Genomic DNA, 17,986 nt, shown 5'->3' with positions numbered 1-17,986 from the left:
CAGTTCATCAGGCTATGCCACAAGGGATAACAGAACATGGGGCCCAAACAGTAGAGCAAGTTCAAGAGGAAACAGACAGACCTCAAACGAACGACCGACGCAAGGCACACATGCGACTGGGAGAGGTGATTCCAGTAACAGGAGACATGCGAGCCCAGGGAGGAGTCATGTGGGCCAAGGGAGAAGCAGTCACGGCGATTCGGATTGTAGGGATGCACCAAATACAGAACCCTTAACAGGGGGCGATGATACTCAGGCGGGGCACTCAAGAGATGCTACGGCAATGGCCATAGACTTTGAACCCCTAAACAGGTCTTTGGAGACATTCCTGACGAGGTTATCTAGAACCATTGAACGCAGTGAAAAGTCCAGAAGAGTCTTTGAGAAACCAAAATGCTATAAAGACGAATCTGACGGCTGCATTGACACCTGGATAGAGGTGATGAAACTGCATTTTGAAGAAGACCTGTCGGAAAGGCAAGAGTGCAGTGCGCTCACCAGTAACTTGGAAGGGACAGCCCTAAACTGTGTGATGGCGAAAAAGCAATATCAGCGGGATACTGCTGAGAAAATCTTTGAAACCTTGTTGAATCGTTTTGGTTCAGGGGTGCAGGGACACCAAGCAATGATGCGCTTCGAGAAAAAGAGGCAACGAGAAGATGAGACGATAGACAAGATTCTAGACGATTTGGAGATGCTTAGAAGGCGTAGCCAACCGGACGAGTCGAACAGGAGGATGAACCTGGCGGTAGCCTCAAAATTCATCGATGGTGTGAAGAATGATGAACTTCGAACAATGTTAAAAACACATTACACATCACTATCAACCAATGCGCTAACACCAGAGGAGTTGAGGCTCAAGTCAAAAGAATATCTTTTGCTGAAACCTCCATTCAGATCTGGATATTACAAGAACATTTATGGCAATTTTAATAACGGATCAGCAAACCAAGGGAACAACTGGTATAAACCGAGGGACGATATGGACAAGAGACTCTCTTGTTCGAATTGCAGTTCGACGGACCATCACGTGTCAGCATGCCCAACTTATAAACAGGGCATGAAAGCAATAGCCTTTAGCCTCGAGGACGAAGATGCGTCAGAAGTCGATCATGAAGATTTCATGAGAGGAGTAATTGCAAAATTCAACCCGAGGTGTTTCTTTTGCATCTTGGAAGGTCATTTTAAATCGGATTGTCCGTATTTTTGGGATGCGGTAGCGTAAATCGAGCATCCAAGGCACAAGGAAGCTTTATCGGGAGTGAAAGCCAGCAAGGCTCGCCTATTATGTGAAGCGGAGGCGCGCAGAAAAGAAAAACCGCAAGAGCTGGCAACGAAGAAAATGCAAGCGGTAACAGAAGAGACATGTGAACCGGAACCGGTGACTGCGGCGGACGACTTCAAAATTGATTATAGGGCAGCCGCGAGGGATGCTCTAAATAGAGTGCAGCAGGAACTGGTAACGAAAGAGATCGAGCTAAAAGTGAAGCTCGAATTGGAAAATGAGAAACTACAGGAGAAGCTGAATACCTTCGAGGCAACAGAGGTCGAAGAAACAAAGGCACCAAGTAGTTTGAGCATGAAACTGAATGTGATCTCCGGGCAGAGGTTCGGTATGGTGCAACAAGGAAGCAAAATACAGTCAAAATCTCGGTAGCAGTACACCAGGTAATCAGAAATCTGAGTGAACCATCAGAGTTCACTTTGATGCTTTTGGACACATATGCAGAATATCTGAGGCAGCTGGAGCCACGCACTGAGTCGAGAGCTGTGCGAGCACTACTAACAACGGGTGGCCCTCGCCTAAAGAAGCTTCATGGGCACTACATGGAAATCTATGGACCGTATCAAGTGATGCTGAACGTAGATGGAGTCAGTATCTACACTAGGACATACGTAACAACAGACAGTGACCAGATAGGGCAGATCTATTTGGGTGAGGAGGAACTCAAAGTCCGCAGGATAGGCCATGACGCCATGATGGAGCAAGACGCAGTACACATTGGATACGAAGCAGATGTGACTGCACATCTACTCGACACCAACGGAAAGAAAATCGGAGTCACCGTGCTCCTGGACACAGGAGTGGTTGTAAGTGTGATGCCGATATAGACTTGGGAAAGAATGGGTTTCACGAGAGAAGATCTAATTCCGACGAATCTCCGACTGGCTGCAGCCAATCGAGGAGCGATTTACGTAGCCGGAAGAACACCTATAACTGTCCTCCACATGGGAGGACGGGATCTTTGGATGGGCTTCCTGGTGGTAGAGAATTTGGACGACGCCGACCAATTCATCATGGGCAGAGATTTTGTCAGCAATTTTGACGTGATGATTGACTTGAATAACGGTCTAATAAGGATTAAGAACCCGGATTGGAAGTATGTTAAGAAACCAATTAATAGAAAAATAACAGACGAAAACAAGGTACCCTTTTTTAGACAGAAAAATAAAACTACAGCCGGGACAAGCAGTAGTAGCAATTTTTAGAATAAGAAATTTGAGTTTGTTAAGTGATAGTAAACAGGTTTGCTTAGTACCGAATCCAAATAGTCAGAGTTCGGTGATTTTAGGCCGGAGCTTCTCGGTAACGCAAAACGGACTGTGTGTCAGTGTGTTATTGAACACACTGGACACCACGGTTTCAATCCAGCGTGAAAAGAAGCTTGGTTACGCATTGCCGATGAGGACCGACTATGAACAGTCACAAAACTTGAAGAAACATAGTGTGAAAGACTGTCCTTATCATGCCAATGAAGATAAAATTTTAAAAAGGATTAATGAAATAAAATCTAATCATAAATTGTTTTCAATGAAGTCTGACACGGACGACGGCTTATCGAGCTGCTCGAGTTTTCCGGATCGTCCCTCGTCATATGAACTAGAATCTGACAAACCGGTTTTGCCAGAGATAGAACACTTAAAAGGGAAAATAGGCGAAGGAGATTTTGAATTGCGTCGAGAGGTTTTAAATCGGAACGCGGATGTATTTTCAAAACATAAGGCAGATATCGGTTGCTGTAATTTCGTCAAACACGAAATCGAACTTGACGAAGGCGCCGTTCCCCACAGAGAAGGCGCAAGACGAATGACGCCACATAAGTCGGAAGCGTGCCGAGCGGAGATAGAAATGTTGCTCGAATATGACATGATAGAACCCTCGAAATCGCCGTGGGCTTGCGGGGTGGTAATGGTGAAAAAGAAAGGGGGCAGCTTAGGTTTTGTTGCGACTTTCGCTACTTGAACGCGGTGACAAGAGAAGATGCGTACCCGATACCTCAAATAGACGACAGCCTCTCTAAACTTGGTGATGCCAAGTTCTTCACCACATGGACTTGGGTATTGCCTTCTGGCAGATCCCTCTGCGGAAGAAGGATAGAGAAAAGACAGGATTCCCGTGCGATTTGGGGTTGTACCAGTGGAAGAGGATTCCCTTCGGCTTGTGCAATGCAACGGCTACTTTTCAAAGGTTGATGGCTTAGGCTTTGACCAAAGTGACAAAGGAGTACGGGAATCTTGTGATGAGTTACTAGGATGACGTAGTCATAGCAACACCGACCCTGGAAGACCACATGGATTGATTAGATGAGATCTTTGGATGCATGAAAAGAGCAGGCTTGAAATGCAAACCATCGAAATGTGAAATCCTTAAGGATTCGATTAAGTACCTGGGAAGAATGGTGGACAGGCACGGTGTGAGGCCGGACACGGAAGCAGTAGAGGCTGTGTTGACATGGAAGGCTCCGAGAACGGACACACAACTCATGAGCTTCCTAGGGTTTGTCAATTATTACCGTGAGTTCATAAAAGGATATGCAGACAAGGTGTATCCAATGCAGAGGCTGATGCGCAACAAAGGAAAGAAGTTCGAATGGAACGACGAAGCACAAGTTACCGCATTCTGAGACAGTATTTTATGCAGAAAGAGGGAAGGCTATACTTGAACAAGGACGGGATTGTGGCTTGCAAGAGAAGAGATGAAGACAAAGTCTTATTCAAGTATAACGCAATAGTGTTGCCGCAACTCTATCAGACAGAACTCTTATTCAGGTCGCATAATCAGATGGACCATCAGGGGATTGAAAAAATATATCAGAGGATTCTAAAGCGCTTTGAGTGACCTGGAATGAAAAAAGCATGCGAGAAGTGGGTAACAGCATGTCTGTCATTCCAACAGGTCAAGGATCCAAGGAAATTGCGATTTCCTTTACAATCGATCGAGTCGTCTGAATTCAACGAGGTGGTGCGGATAGATCACCAAAAGATATGCATGACAGACAATGGTTGTAATCAAGTCTTAGTCATGATAGATCATTTCACAAAGTACGCAGAGGCTGTGCCCTGCATAACTGCCTCAGCGGAAGAGACCTAGTATATTAAGAAACCAATTAATAGAATAATAACAGACAAAAACAAGGTACCAATTTTTTTAGACAGAAAAATAAAACTACAGCCGAGACAAACAGTAGTAGCAATTTGTAGAATGAGAAATTTGAGTTTGTTAAGTGATAGTAAACAGGTTTGTTTAGTATCGAATACAAATAGTCAGGGTTCTGTGATTTTTGGCCGGAGCTTCTCGGTAACGCGGAACGGACTGTGTGTCAGTGTGTTATTGAACACACTGGACACCACGGTTTCAATCCAGCGTGGAAAGAAGCTTGGTTACGTTTTGCCGATGAGGACCGACTATAAAGAAACACAAAACTTGAAGAAACATAGTGTGAAAGACTGTCCTTATCATGCCAATGAAGACAAAATTTTAAAAAAGGATCAATGAAATAAAATCTATTCATAAATTGTTTTCATTGAAATCCGAAACGGACGACAGCTTATCGAGTTGCTGAAATTTTCCGGAACGTCCCTCTTCATATGAACTAAAATCTAACAAACCGGTTTTGCCAGAGATAGAACCTTTAAAAGGGAAAATGGGCGAGGGAGATGTTGAATTGCTTCGGGAGGTTTTAAACCGGAACGCGGATGTATTTTTAAAACATAAGGCAGATATCGGTTGCTGTAATTTCGTCGAACACGAAATTGAACTTGAGGAAGGCGCCGTTCCCCACAGAGAAGGCGCAAGACGAATGACGCCACATAAGTCGGAAGCGTGCCGAGCGGAGATCGAAATGTTGCTCGAATATGGCATGATAGAACCCTAGAAATTGCCGTGGGCTTGCGGAGTGCTAATGGTAAAAAAGAAAGGGGGCAGTTTAGGTTTTGTTGCGATATTCGCTACTTGAACGCGGTGACAAAAAAAGATGCGTACCCGTTACCGCGAATAGACGATAGCCTCTCTAAACTTGGTGATGCCAAGTTCTTCACCACATTGGACTTGGGTTCTGCCTTCTGGCAGGTCCCTCTGCGGAAGAATGATATTGAAAAGACAGGATTCGCGGCGAATTGGGGTTGTACCAGTGGAAGAGGATGCCCTTCGGCTTGTGCAATGCAACGGCCACTTTTAAAAACTTTATGGCTCAGGCTTTGACCAAAGTGACAAAGAAGTACGGGAATCTTGTGATGTGTTAAGTGGATGACGTAGTCATAGCAACAACGACCCTGGAAGACCACATTGATTGGTTAGATGAGGTCTTTGGATGCATGAAAAGAGCAGGCTTGAAATGCAAACCATCGAAATGTGAAATCCTTAAGGATTCGATAAAGTACCTGGGAAGAATGGTGGACAGGCACGGTGTGAGGCCGGACCCGGAAGCAGTAGAGGCTGTGTTGACATGGAAGGCTCCGAGAACGGACACACAACCCATGAGCTTCCTAGGGTTTGCCAATTATTACCGTGAGTTCATAAAAGGATACGCAGACAAGGTGTATCCAATGCAGAGGCTGATGCGCAACAAAGGAAAGAAGTTCGAATGGAACGACGAAGCACAAATTACCGCATTCTGAGACAGTATTTTATGCAGAAAGAGGGAAGCCTATACTTGAACAAGGACGGGATTGTGGCTTGCAAGAGAAGAGATGAAGACAAAGTCTTATTCAAGTATAACGCAATAGTGTTGCCGCAACTCTATCAGACAGAACTCTTATTCAGGTCGCATAATCAGATGGACCATCAGGGGATTGAAAAAATATATCAGAGGATCTTGAAGCGCTTTGAGTGACCTGAAATGAAAAAGGCATGCGAGACCTGGGTAACAGCATGTCTGTCATGTCAACAGGTCAAGGATCCAAGGAAATTTCGATTTCCTTTACACTCGATGGAGTCGTCTGAATTCAACGAGGTGGTGCAGATAGATCACCAAAAGATATGCATGACAGACAGTGGTTATAATCAAGTCTTAGTCATGATAGATCACTTCACGAAGTACGCAGAGGCCGTGCCCTGCATAACTGCCTCAGCGGAAGAGACCTAGTATATTAAGAAACCAATTAATAGAATAACAACAGACGAAAACAAGGTACCAACTTTTTTAGACAGGAAAATAAAACTACAGCCGGGACAAGCAGTAGTAGCAATTTTTAGAATGAGAAATTTGAGTTCGTTAAGTGATAGTAAACAGGTTTGTTTAGTACCGAATACAAATAGTCAGAGTTCGGTGATTTTAGGACGGAGCTTTTCGGTAACGCGAAACGGACTGTGTGTCAGTGTGTTATTGAACACACTGGACACCACGGTTTCAATCCAGCGTGGAAAGAAGCTTGGTTACGCTTTGCCGATGAGGATGACTATGGAGAGACACAAAACTTGAAGAAACATAGTGTGAAAGACTGTCCTTATCAAGCCAATAAAGATAAAATTTTAAAAACGAATAATGAAAAAATATCTAATCATAAAATGTTTTCAATGAAGTCCGAAACGGACGACAGCTTAACGAGCTGCTCGAATTTTCCTGAACGTCCCTCTTCATATGAACTAAAATCTGACAAACCGGTTTTGCCAGAGATAGAACCTTTAAAAGGGAAAATGGGCGAGGGAGATTTTGAATTGCTTCGGGAGGTTTTAAATCGGAACGCGGATGTATTTTTAAAACATAAGACAGATATTGGTCGCTGTAATTTCGACGAACACGAAATAGAACTTGAGGAAGGCGCCGTTCCCCACAGAGAAGGCGCAAGACGAATGACGCCACATAAGTCGGAAGCGTGCCGAGCGGAGATCGAAATGTTGCTCGATTATGGCATGATAGAACCCTCGAAATTGCCGTGGGCTTGCGGAGTGCTAATGGTAAAAAAGAAAGGGGGCAGTTTAGGTTTTGTTGCGATATTCGCTACTTGAACGCGGTGACAAGAAAAGATGCGTACCCGTTACCGCGAATAGACGAGAGCCTCTCTAAACTTGGTGATGCCAAGTTCTTCACCACATTGGACTTGGGTTCTGCCTTCTGGCAGGTCCCTCTGCGGAAGAAGGATAGAGAAAAGACAGGATTCGCGGCGAATTGGGGTTGTACCAGTGGAAGAGGATGCCATTCGGCTTGTGCAATGCAACGGCCACTTTTAAAAACTTTATGGCTCAGGCTTTGACCAAAGTGACAAAGAAGTACGGGAATCTTGTGATGTGTTAAGTGGATGACGTAGTCATAGCAACAACGACCCTGGAAGACCACATTGATTGGTTAGATGAGGTCTTTGGATGCATGAAAAGAGCAGGCTTGAAATGCAAACCATCGAAATGTGAAATCCTTAAGGATTCGATAAAGTACCTGGGAAGAATGGTGGACAGGCACGGTGTGAGGCCGGACCCGGAAGCAGTAGAGGCTGTGTTGACATGGAAGGCTCCGAGAACGGACACACAACCCATGAGCTTCCTAGGGTTTGCCAATTATTACCGTGAGTTCATAAAAGGATACGCAGACAAGGTGTATCCAATGCAGAGGCTGATGCGCAACAAAGGAAAGAAGTTCGAATGGAACGACGAAGCACAAATTACCGCATTCTGAGACAGTATTTTATGCAGAAAGAGGGAAGCCTATACTTGAACAAGGACGGGATTGTGGCTTGCAAGAGAAGAGATGAAGACAAAGTCTTATTCAAGTATAACGCAATAGTGTTGCCGCAACTCTATCAGACAGAACTCTTATTCAGGTCGCATAATCAGATGGACCATCAGGGGATTGAAAAAATATATCAGAGGATCTTGAAGCGCTTTGAGTGACCTGAAATGAAAAAGGCATGCGAGACCTGGGTAACAGCATGTCTGTCATGTCAACAGGTCAAGGATCCAAGGAAATTTCGATTTCCTTTACACTCGATGGAGTCGTCTGAATTCAACGAGGTGGTGCAGATAGATCACCAAAAGATATGCATGACAGACAGTGGTTATAATCAAGTCTTAGTCATGATAGATCACTTCACGAAGTACGCAGAGGCCGTGCCCTGCATAACTGCCTCAGCGGAAGAGACCTAGTATATTAAGAAACCAATTAATAGAATAACAACAGACGAAAACAAGGTACCAACTTTTTTAGACAGGAAAATAAAACTACAGCCGGGACAAGCAGTAGTAGCAATTTTTAGAATGAGAAATTTGAGTTCGTTAAGTGATAGTAAACAGGTTTGTTTAGTACCGAATACAAATAGTCAGAGTTCGGTGATTTTAGGACGGAGCTTTTCGGTAACGCGAAACGGACTGTGTGTCAGTGTGTTATTGAACACACTGGACACCACGGTTTCAATCCAGCGTGGAAAGAAGCTTGGTTACGCTTTGCCGATGAGGATGACTATGGAGAGACACAAAACTTGAAGAAACATAGTGTGAAAGACTGTCCTTATCAAGCCAATAAAGATAAAATTTTAAAAACGAATAATGAAAAAATATCTAATCATAAAATGTTTTCAATGAAGTCCGAAACGGACGACAGCTTAACGAGCTGCTCGAATTTTCCTGAACGTCCCTCTTCATATGAACTAAAATCTGACAAACCGGTTTTGCCAGAGATAGAACCTTTAAAAGGGAAAATGGGCGAGGGAGATTTTGAATTGCTTCGGGAGGTTTTAAATCGGAACGCGGATGTATTTTTAAAACATAAGACAGATATTGGTCGCTGTAATTTCGACGAACACGAAATAGAACTTGAGGAAGGCGCCGTTCCCCACAGAGAAGGCGCAAGACGAATGACGCCACATAAGTCGGAAGCGTGCCGAGCGGAGATCGAAATGTTGCTCGATTATGGCATGATAGAACCCTCGAAATTGCCGTGGGCTTGCGGAGTGCTAATGGTAAAAAAGAAAGGGGGCAGTTTAGGTTTTGTTGCGATATTCGCTACTTGAACGCGGTGACAAGAAAAGATGCGTACCCGTTACCGCGAATAGACGAGAGCCTCTCTAAACTTGGTGATGCCAAGTTCTTCACCACATTGGACTTGGGTTCTGCCTTCTGGCAGGTCCCTCTGCGGAAGAAGGATAGAGAAAAGACAGGATTCGCGGCGAATTGGGGTTGTACCAGTGGAAGAGGATGCCATTCGGCTTGTGCAATGCAACGGCCATTTTTCAAAGCTTGATGGCTCAGGCTTTGACCAAAGTGACAAAGAAGTACGGGAATCTTGTGATGTGTTACAAGGATGACGTAGTCATAGCAACACCGACTCTGGAAGACCACATTGATTGGTTAGATGAGGTCTTTGGATGCATGAAAAGAGCAGGCTTGAAATGCAAACCATCGAAATGTGAAATCCTTAAGGATTCGATAAAGTACCTGGGAAGAATGGTGGACAGGCACGGTGTGAGGCCGGACCCGGAAGCAGTAGAGGCTGTGTTGACATGGAAGGCTCCGAGAACGGACACACAACCCATGAGCTTCCTAGGGTTTGCCAATTATTACCGTGAGTTCATAAAAGGATACGCAGACAAGGTGTATCCAATGCAGAGGCTGATGCGCAACAAAGGAAAGAAGTTCGAATGGAACGACGAAGCACAAATTACCGCATTCTGAGACAGTATTTTATGCAGAAAGAGGGAAGCCTATACTTGAACAAGGACGGGATTGTGGCTTGCAAGAGAAGAGATGAAGACAAAGTCTTATTCAAGTATAACGCAATAGTGTTGCCGCAACTCTATCAGACAGAACTCTTATTCAGGTCGCATAATCAGATGGACCATCAGGGGATTGAAAAAATATATCAGAGGATCTTGAAGCGCTTTGAGTGACCTGAAATGAAAAAGGCATGCGAGACCTGGGTAACAGCATGTCTGTCATGTCAACAGGTCAAGGATCCAAGGAAATTTCGATTTCCTTTACACTCGATGGAGTCGTCTGAATTCAACGAGGTGGTGCAGATAGATCACCAAAAGATATGCATGACAGACAGTGGTTATAATCAAGTCTTAGTCATGATAGATCACTTCACGAAGTACGCAGAGGCCGTGCCCTGCATAACTGCCTCAGCGGAAGAGACCTAGTATATTAAGAAACCAATTAATAGAATAACAACAGACGAAAACAAGGTACCAACTTTTTTAGACAGGAAAATAAAACTACAGCCGGGACAAGCAGTAGTAGCAATTTTTAGAATGAGAAATTTGAGTTCGTTAAGTGATAGTAAACAGGTTTGTTTAGTACCGAATACAAATAGTCAGAGTTCGGTGATTTTAGGACGGAGCTTTTCGGTAACGCGAAACGGACTGTGTGTCAGTGTGTTATTGAACACACTGGACACCACGGTTTCAATCCAGCGTGGAAAGAAGCTTGGTTACGCTTTGCCGATGAGGATGACTATGGAGAGACACAAAACTTGAAGAAACATAGTGTGAAAGACTGTCCTTATCAAGCCAATAAAGATAAAATTTTAAAAACGAATAATGAAAAAATATCTAATCATAAAATGTTTTCAATGAAGTCCGAAACGGACGACAGCTTAACGAGCTGCTCGAATTTTCCTGAACGTCCCTCTTCATATGAACTAAAATCTGACAAACCGGTTTTGCCAGAGATAGAACCTTTAAAAGGGAAAATGGGCGAGGGAGATTTTGAATTGCTTCGGGAGGTTTTAAATCGGAACGCGGATGTATTTTTAAAACATCAGACAGATATCGGTTGCTGTAATTTCGACGAACACGAAATAGAACTTGAGGAAGGCGCCGTTCCCCACAGAGAAGGCGCAAGACGAATGACGCCACATAAGTCGGAAGCGTGCCGAGCGGAGATCGAAATGTTGCTCGATTATGGCATGATAGAACCCTCGAAATTGCCGTGGGCTTGCGGAGTGCTAATGGTAAAAAAGAAAGGGGGCAGTTTAGGTTTTGTTGCGATATTCGCTACTTGAACGCGGTGACAAGAAAAGATGCGTACCCGTTACCGCGAATAGACGAGAGCCTCTCTAAACTTGGTGATGCCAAGTTCTTCACCACATTGGACTTGGGTTCTGCCTTCTGGCAGGTCCCTCTGCGGAAGAAGGATAGAGAAAAGACAGGATTCGCGGCGAATTGGGGTTGTACCAGTGGAAGAGGATGCCATTCGGCTTGTGCAATGCAACGGCCATTTTTCAAAGCTTGATGGCTCAGGCTTTGACCAAAGTGACAAAGAAGTACGGGAATCTTGTGATGTGTTACAAGGATGACGTAGTCATAGCAACACCGACTCTGGAAGACCACATTGATTGGTTAGATGAGGTCTTTGGATGCATGAAAAGAGCAGGCTTGAAATGCAAACCATCGAAATGTGAAATCCTTAAGGATTCGATAAAGTACCTGGGAAGAATGGTGGACAGGCACGGTGTGAGGCCGGACCCGGAAGCAGTAGAGGCTGTGTTGACATGGAAGGCTCCGAGAACGGACACACAACCCATGAGCTTCCTAGGGTTTGCCAATTATTACCGTGAGTTCATAAAAGGATACGCAGACAAGGTGTATCCAATGCAGAGGCTGATGCGCAACAAAGGAAAGAAGTTCGAATGGAACGACGAAGCACAAATTACCGCATTCTGAGACAGTATTTTATGCAGAAAGAGGGAAGCCTATACTTGAACAAGGACGGGATTGTGGCTTGCAAGAGAAGAGATGAAGACAAAGTCTTATTCAAGTATAACGCAATAGTGTTGCCGCAACTCTATCAGACAGAACTCTTATTCAGGTCGCTTGATCAGATGGGCCATCAGGGGATCTACAAAGTATATCAGAGGATCCTGAAGCGCTTTGAGTGACCTGAAATGAAAAAGGCATGCGAGACCTGGGTAACAGCATGTCTGTCATGTCAACAGGTCAAGGATCCAAGGAAATTGCGATTTCCTTTACACTCGATGGAGTCGTCTGAATTCAACGAGGTGGTGCAGATAGATCACCAAAAGATATGCATGACAGACAGTGGTTATAATCAAGTCTTAGTCATGATAGATCACTTCACGAAGTACGCAGAGGCCGTGCCCTGCATAACTGCCTCAGCGGAAGAGACCTAGTATATTAAGAAACCAATTAATAGAATAACAACAGACGAAAACAAGGTACCAACTTTTTTAGACAGGAAAATAAAACTACAGCCGGGACAAGCAGTAGTAGCAATTTTTAGAATGCGAAATTTGAGTTCGTTAAGTGATAGTAAACAGGTTTGTTTAGTACCGAATACAAATAGTCAGAGTTCGGTGATTTTAGGCCGGAGCTTTTCGGTAACGCGAAACGGACTGTGTGTCAGTGTGTTAGTGAACACACTGGACACCACAGTTTCAATCCAGCGTGGAAAGAAGCTTGGTTACGCTTTGCCGATGAGGACCGACTATGAAGAGACACAAAACTTGAAGAAACATAGTGTGAAAGGCTGTCCTTATCATGCCAATAAAGATAAAAATTTAAAAAAGAATAATGAAATAAAATCTATTCATAAATTGTTTTCAATGAAGTCCGAAACGAACGACAACTTATCGAGCTGCCGGAATTTTCCGGAATGTACTTCGTCATATGAATTAAAATCTGACAAACCGGTTTTGCCAGAGATAGAACCTTTAAAAAGGAAAATATGCGAGGGAGATTTTGAATTGCTTCGGAAGGTTTTAAATCGGAACGCGGATGTAGTTTTAAAACATAAGGCAGATATCGGTTGCTTTAACTTGGTCGAACACGAAATCGAACTTGAGGAAGGCGCTGTTCCCCACAGAGAAGGCGCAAGACGAATGACGCCACATAAATCGGAAGCGTGCCGAGCGGAGATCGAAATGTTGCTCGAATATGACATGATAGAACCCTCGAAATTGCCGTGGGCTTGCGGGGTGCTAATGGTAAAAAAGAAAGGGGGCAGTTTAGGTTTTGTTGCGATATTCGCTACTTGAACGCGGTGACAAGAAAAGATGCGTACCCGTTACCGCGAATAGACGAGAGCCTCTCTAAACTTGGTGATGCCAAGTTCTTAACCTCATTGGACTTGGGTTCTGCCTTCTGGCAGGTCCCTCTGCGGAAGAAGGATAGAGAAAAGACAGGATTCCCGTGCGATTTGGGGTTGTACCAGTGGAAGAGGAAGCCCTTCGGCTTGTGCAATGCAACGGCCAATTTTGAAAGCTTGATTGCTCAGGCTTTGACCAAAGTGACAAAGAAGTACAGGAATCTTGTGATGTGTTACGTGGATGACGTAGTCATAGCAACACTGACCCTGGAAGACCACATTGATTGGTTAGATGAGGTCTTTGGATGCATGAAAAGAGCAGGCTTGAAATGCAAACCATCGAAATATGAAATCCTTAGGGATTCGATAAAGTACCTGGGAAGAATGGTGGACAGGCATGGTGTGAGGCCGGACCCGGAAGCAGTAGAGGCTGTGTTGACATGGAAGGCTCCAAGAACGGAGAAACAACTAATGAGCTTCCTAGGGTTTGCCAATTATTAGCGTGGGTTCAAAAAAGGATATGCAGACAAGGTGTATCCAATGCAGAGGCTGATGCGCAACAAAGGAAAGAAGTTCAAATGGAACGACGAAGCACTTTGTCTTCATCTCTTCTCTTGCATGCCACAATCCCGTCCTTGTTCAAGTATAGCCTTCCCTCTTTCTGCATAAAAATTTGTCTCAGAATTTAAAAGGGAAAATAGGCGAGGGAGATTTTGAATTGCTTCGGGAGGTTTTAAATCGGAACGCAGATGTATTTTTAAAACATAAGGCAGATATCGGTTGCTGTAACTTCGTCGAACACGAAATCGAACTTGAGTAAGGCGCCGTTCCCCACACAGAAGGCGCAAGACGAATGACGCCACATAAGTCGGAAGCGTGCCGAGCGGAGATCGAAATGTTGCTCGAATATGGCATGATAGAACCCTCGAAATCGCCGTGGGCTTGCGGAGTGCTAATGGCAAAAAAGAAAAGGGGCAGCTTAGGTTCTGTTGCGATTTTCGCTACTTGAACGCGTTGACAAGAAAAGATGCGTACCGCGAATAGACGAGAGCCTCTCTAAACTTGATGATGCCAAGTTCTTCACCACATTGGACTTGGGTTCTGCCTTCTGGCAGGTCCCTCTGCGGAAGAAGGATAGAGAAAAGACAGAATTCGCGGCGAGTTGGGGTTGTATAAGTGGAAGAGGATGCCCTTCGGTTTGTGCAATGCAACGGCCACTTTTCAAAGCTTGATGGCTCAGGCTTTGACCAAAGTGACAAAAAAGTACGGGAATCTTGTGATGTGTTACGTGGATGACGTAGTCATAGCAACACCGACTCTGGAAGACCACATTGATTGGTTAGATGAGGTCTTTGGATGCATGAAAAGACCAGGCTTGAAATGCAAACCATCGAAATGTGAAATCTTTAAGGATTCGATAAAGTACCTGGGAAGAATGGTGGACAGGCACGGTGTGAGGCCGGACCCGGAAGCAGTAGAGGCTGTGTTGACATGGAAGGCTCCGAGAACGGACACACAATTCATGATCTTCCTAGGGTTTGCCAATTATTACCGTGAGTTCATAAAAGGATATGCAGACAAGGTGTATACAATGCAGAGGCTGATGCGCAACAAAGGAAAAAAGTTCGAATGGACAACGAAGCACAATTTAATATCGGGAACATAAAGCGGGAACTGTGCGAAGCGCCGGTGCTAGGCATGCCTACAGAAAAGGGCATGTATGTTCATGCATGACACAGACGCATCGGTAGTAGCCATCTCAGGAACATTGCATCAGGAGCAAGAATGGAACGGAAGAACGGTTCTCTGTCCAATTGCATATAGCAGCAAGGTGCTGAGTGACACTGAGATGAAATATGGTGCACAGAAAGCAGAAATGTTTGCAGTAGTCACATTCGTGGAAAAGTACCGCGCATACTTGGGAAGCGCTCCCTTTAAGTTACGCGTGGACATCAGAGCGTCATCCAGGTTGAAGACCTACTCGATCGATCAGAGTTATATTGGTAGATGGATAGTAAGATTGGATGGCTACCACATGATAATCGAGCACAGGATGCGTGATAAACACCAGAATGCTGACAGCCTCAGCAAGAAAACTGAGTTCTATGAAAGATTGGAACAGAAGCAAGCCAATCAGGCAGAAAAAAAGGAAGGATTCTCGTTTCTGGACAAAGAAACTTATGAAGCGCTTCCCTTAACGAGATGGTTGGACAAGTCTGGACATCCAATTCCAGGACATCCTGAGTTACTTCTAGAGAAAGCAGCCGAGATAAAGATCCTATCCGAAAAGGACCCGGTGCCCTTGGATCTGTTGCTGCGCTCGAACCTGGTCCAGCAGTAACTTTCTCGCATGAACATTAACAGCCTCTCATTATTGGGCAAGACAGTGCAGTCACACCGCAAGTGATGTGGATGCTGGGTGGATTGTTAGAGAGAGAAGTGACCAGAGATGACCCCGAGTGGGCAGCAGCAGTGGCATCACTGACAGCCAGTGAAAAGGTGAAGATCATGCCGTCCAGACGACAACACAAAGAGAATGAGAGTGACAATAGTTCAGCAACTAGTATCCTCAATACCATACGAGGTTTATTCAGTACTTCTTACAGACGGAAAGAACAGGGGAACGATGCGCAAAAGAAGAAAACCGTTACTTTTGTGGACCAGGATAAAGAAGGTGAGAAGGTTGAACGAAACCTGGTGCAAGATTGTTTGTCCGGGGGTACGAACGGTGAGAAGAGCCGGCGAGTTCATGATCAACACCCGGGACAAGGAAGTTTGTCCGGGGCGTCTGATGTAGACGAAAATGTTCCTGATGAGAAGCAGAACCTGGAGAACAAAGTTTGGACCGGGGAGTTCAGATGGATGCGAAGAAAGCACAGAACTGTCCCAGGAGATGGTGCAGACTCTGTCGCAGACTCTTTAACAGATGACAATTAACGAAAGTCAGGAATTGACACCTACTCAGACAGGAACTCGAGCTCGGGATCGGAACTGTCAGAACTAGCGATCCACACACTACTAGTGGAAACTCGGATAGAGAGATATACCAGGACCCTGACAGTGATCGCTACCTCATGCCAAGAGAAAGAGTCTTTGATATCGCAGCGGATGATCTGGAAACAATAGCGGTATCGAAATGTTCGATGAGTCTGTTGCCATAAAAAGAGGTAGTTAGGACTGATCTTCAACCATTCGAGCAGGAAACAAAGCTATTGGCAAAGATTTGGTGCGTTAAGATGGAAGAAGATACGCATCAGCCCAATGAGCTGAATAGTCAGATGAGGGTCATGAAGACGTACTTGAAGGCAGACGTACAGACGTACAGACGTACAGACTCTCGGATCTACTAAGAGCGCAGAGAAATGACCGCATGACAAGCAACTCAACAGGTGGATCGAAAATGGTTCTCCGGACAAAAGAGACCTCGAGGAAGACAGTTAACGTATTCTGAGACAGTATTTTAAGCCGAGAGAGGGAAGGCTATACTTGAACAAGGACGGGATTGTGGCTTGCAAGAGAAGATATGAAGACAAAGTCTTATACAAGTATAACGCAATAGTGTTGCCGCAACTCTATCAGACAGAACTCTTATTCAGGTCGCATGATCAGATGGGCCATCAGGGGATCGACAAAGTATATCAGAGGATCCTGTAGCGCTTTGAGTAGCCTGGAATGGAACAGGCATGCGAGAAGTGGGTAACAGCATGTCTGTCATGTCAACAGGTCAAGGATCCAAGGAAATTGCGATTTCCTTTACAATCGATCGAGTCGTCTGAATTCAACGAGGTGGTGCAGATTGATCGCCAAAAGATATGCATGACAAACAGTGGTTATAATGAAGTCTCAGTCATGATAGATCACTTCACGAAGTATGCAGAGGCCGTGCCCTGCATAACTGCCTCAGCGGAAGAGACGTGCGACCACCTGATCAATACGTGGATTGCGAGACATGGTTTCCGATGACGTTTCAATCGGATAACGGAACAGCTTTCGTGGGAGAACTTACAAAAGAGCTAATGCGACGTTCGCAGGTGGCTCAGGCCCACTCCACGACATACCATCTCCAGACGAATGGCTCAGTGGAAAGGCATAATAGAACATATTTCATAACCGGGCACGGGAAGTCTTTGCTCTTGACTTTCTTCTACCCAGAGTATGAGGGTAAGAAGACATCACCACAGGTCTATGTAAGGGATGTAATTAGACTTCAGCAAGAATTGAACGATTTGTGTAGACGAATTACTCAGCAAGCACAGGCAAGGCAGAGTAAAAGATTTGACAAGAAAGCAGCTGGGGCAAAAGCTTATTCGTTAGGGGACTGCGTATGGGTATTTCGGAACATCATACCACCGAAAAGAACAAAAAAACTCCTAAAAAGTGAAGGGGACTCTTCATGATTACGGAGGTGCACGAGGAGGGACGCTTTTATAGACTGAGTACTGGCCGAGCCGCTCATTACGAAAACATTAAGCCACACAATCCATCGACAAGAGACTGGTGTATACCTGCAGACATGGAAGTGGGAGACTATATAATGATGGACCCTGCTTGTGAGGTCAATGAGAATGGCACCAGGGAAAAGAACGATGGAGATGAAGTCATAGAGGAAGGAACAACTACACCACTGGACCTGGACCCAAATGAGGTGATTGAAGCAGACGATGAAATTTTACCCTACGCAGAAGAGGACTGGCAAGACCCTGAACAAAGGGAGGTTCCCAAAAAACTGGAACC

At 44.8% G+C, this 17,986-nt stretch overlaps 1 protein-coding gene across 1 annotated transcript in view; it reads right to left on the bottom strand.

Annotated features, from left to right (window-relative positions):
• LOC134839471 (RNA-binding protein with serine-rich domain 1-B-like) overlaps positions 1 to 17,986 on the bottom strand; it is a 169,738-nt gene that overhangs the window by 19,455 nt on the left and 132,297 nt on the right. The window lies entirely within an intron of this gene.

The sequence above is a fragment of the Symsagittifera roscoffensis genome, chromosome 2 (genome assembly GCF_963678635.1).
Source record: "Symsagittifera roscoffensis chromosome 2, txSymRosc1.1, whole genome shotgun sequence".
In the NCBI taxonomy this organism is placed as follows: Eukaryota; Metazoa; Xenacoelomorpha; order Acoela; family Convolutidae; genus Symsagittifera; species Symsagittifera roscoffensis.
Note: the sequence above shows the minus strand (reverse complement) of the source record. Positions and strands in the feature narration are given on the sequence as shown.